The sequence below is a fragment of the Amphiura filiformis genome, chromosome 4 (assembly GCF_039555335.1).
Source record: "Amphiura filiformis chromosome 4, Afil_fr2py, whole genome shotgun sequence".
In the NCBI taxonomy this organism is placed as follows: Eukaryota; Metazoa; Echinodermata; class Ophiuroidea; order Amphilepidida; family Amphiuridae; genus Amphiura; species Amphiura filiformis.
This window is the reverse complement of record NC_092631.1, coordinates 31,878,981-31,881,593: the sequence shown is the minus strand read 5'-3', so window position 1 is coordinate 31,881,593 and position 2,613 is coordinate 31,878,981. Positions and strand designations below refer to the sequence as shown.

Here is a 2,613-nt window from a genome sequence, read left to right as displayed (position 1 = left end):
GTCTCCAGGCCTTTCCAACAGACAACGGTATCCGTACTTCTACCGAACAATTACAGTGTTTAATGCGTTAGGTGCACCTATAATTGGCTTGATGCAAGTATACGGCTGGACACGAATTGCTACAATTCATCAAAACCAAGATTTGTTTATTCTAGTAAGTAGCATTTTGTTATTGAATTTTAAATATGTCTCATTAGAAAATATTAATTATTAATTTAGTATATCCTTGATTAGCAAGTCTGAATCACATTATTTTATTTATTTTTTGGTCCTACCTTACAGTCCGTTGAATATTTCGTAGCTTTACTAAAGGCTGCAAATTTTACCCTAGTGACGTCAGAGACTATTGTTGAAGACCCGAGAGTTTCCGTTGGAAATATTAAGGTAATTAGTATTATTTCAGAAAATTGAAGGTTAGATGAAAAACGAAACAGTAATCTTAAGCGAAGTTATATGTATTTTTACTTAGATTTTCACCATTGTTTCAGTCTCATTTTCACTAAATTCAACAAAATATTTTTTGGCGTATATAAAATTAAAATTAAATACTCTGCCCTCTAAACAAGATCAATTGTACTTCGATTGAGTATCAGGAATCGTTATATAATGATGTACAGTTAATATTCATATATTCTTTTATATAGGATGCTCAGTTTTGACATTAAAATATTTCATTCAAAACCATTCCACTTGGCTATTTCAACAAGGTAATCAGGTTTGCAATATATTAGCATTAAAATACATCTTTATTCTAAAAACATTTTAGAAACAATCTTATTTTGGCGTATACTGCTGTGTTTTCATTATTAGTTCTCGCCATAACTTCACACCAATAGAGAGCTTCTCAATGGCTCTTCCTTCCTAAAATAGTACCAGATTGCCGGGAATACATGTACGACAAAACGGTCCCATTTAAGGTCTACGTATGTCATCACAACGTATGGCATCACAACGTATGGACATTCTATATATATAACTCCATATGGCCTATTAAATTATCATACAACTCGTAACTCGTGTTTTTATTTCGATTTTTATTTTGAATTTCAGCAAAACGATGCCAAGATTGTCTTTTTGTCTATGTTTGAAGGTCTAGCAAGGAAAATATTGTGTGAGGTACGTACTACCTTTAGCTACCTTTAGCGTTTGCTGCAACGAAATAAATATATTGCTTTCCTATATAATTTTAGTCATACCTTGGAATTCCATTACGCGTATGTCATGTACTGATTGGTCAGGAAATTCCCGCAATGTTGTAATGTCAACAAAAAAGGGTTTCCAGATATGTCATTGTAAACAGACATATATCTTGCCTGATTGTTTGGGAGGTTCCTTTATTGAATGATTGCAATGGGTTTCCCTTCCGCTTGAAGTGATATTCACTTCGTACTCACTACACTCTCTTCTGGCCTTTGGAATGACATTTACTCCATTATGTTGATTCCGGCTGTCAACCCTCAACAACATTTTCTGTTTTTCCTCTACCTCAATTCAGATTTGACTAATATTATACACCTAACAAGCCAGAGTACTACAAAACACTACAAACTACTTCACGGCGCGTGCGTGCATTCCACGGGATGCGATGACGCAATCACCCTAAGTGATATATGGGCACGAATTCGCTGGCCCGGGCAGCGTAAGACCCGTGGCTAGGTGTCGGCGGTCTACTGCTTGGCATGCGAGTGTTCGAATCCCACTCAGAGCCAACAACTTCTTTGTTCGTGTTTCTCGCTTTATTTCCCCTTCTGTCCCATCCAGTCGCCAAAAAGCCCTTCGGGGTTAGGGTTAACTCAAAATTAGGCAATTGAGGTATGATAATAACAAGTTGTGGCCATAAATCAATGAGTAGTTACTCTTTAGGACTAGTGAGGACGATTAAAAATGTATTTGTAATTAATAATAATTCGACAGGTGATGGTATCAGAAGTAAGTGAATAACCATAGAGCCACCATCCATTTCTCATATCCTAAACATGCTGTGAATGATCTCAGACTAACAGTTTGTTTGGGCAAGCAATCAAAGTGACGTCGTGACCGCCCTTTTGGGTTAAACGTTCCCAGATTTCATATTCTGTTTTTGTGCGTGACTATTTTCTTCTCAATGTTTTCGTTCAAGTAATTGATAAAGAACGTCTACAGGGCTCGAAAGCTTTGACACTGGGCTTCTTTTGTGTGTGTGTGTGTAATAATAATAATTAATGATACCTTTATTAAAATATTGCAGGCTTACAAGCAGGGTATGGTCGGCACAGGATACGTATGGTTTGTGTATGGGTGGTATCGTGACCAATGGTGGACCGTTACAAACGATATTGAATGCACGGTAGAGGAGATGACCGAAATTATATCGTCAACCAACATTTTCGCCTTGAATAGGTTGTCGCTCAGTACTAAAGAAGAAGTGACAATCGCAGGATTTGTAAGTAAATTCAATTCAGTTTGTATTTCTATACAGGGTGAAAGAAAGACTGTAGTATTTTACGGGCAATTCCATCTGAGAGAAAATATCTCGGGGTTCCAAGATAAACATCTCAAAAAAGTAGTTACCCCCTTTAAATAATGGTCATTATTCAACAAACGGGCTATTGTATTACAAATCTGTAAAATGCT

At 36.5% G+C, this 2,613-nt stretch overlaps 1 long non-coding RNA gene across 1 annotated transcript; it reads left to right on the top strand.

Moving 5' to 3' along the window:
• Positions 1 to 357: 357 nt before the first annotated feature.
• LOC140149774 (uncharacterized) lies at positions 358 to 2,328 on the top strand. The gene is made up of 3 exons (XR_011858731.1): positions 358 to 384; positions 1,051 to 1,116; positions 2,228 to 2,328. It is a non-coding gene; the product is annotated as an uncharacterized lncRNA (long non-coding RNA).
• The last annotated feature ends 285 nt before the right edge of the window (positions 2,329 to 2,613 follow it).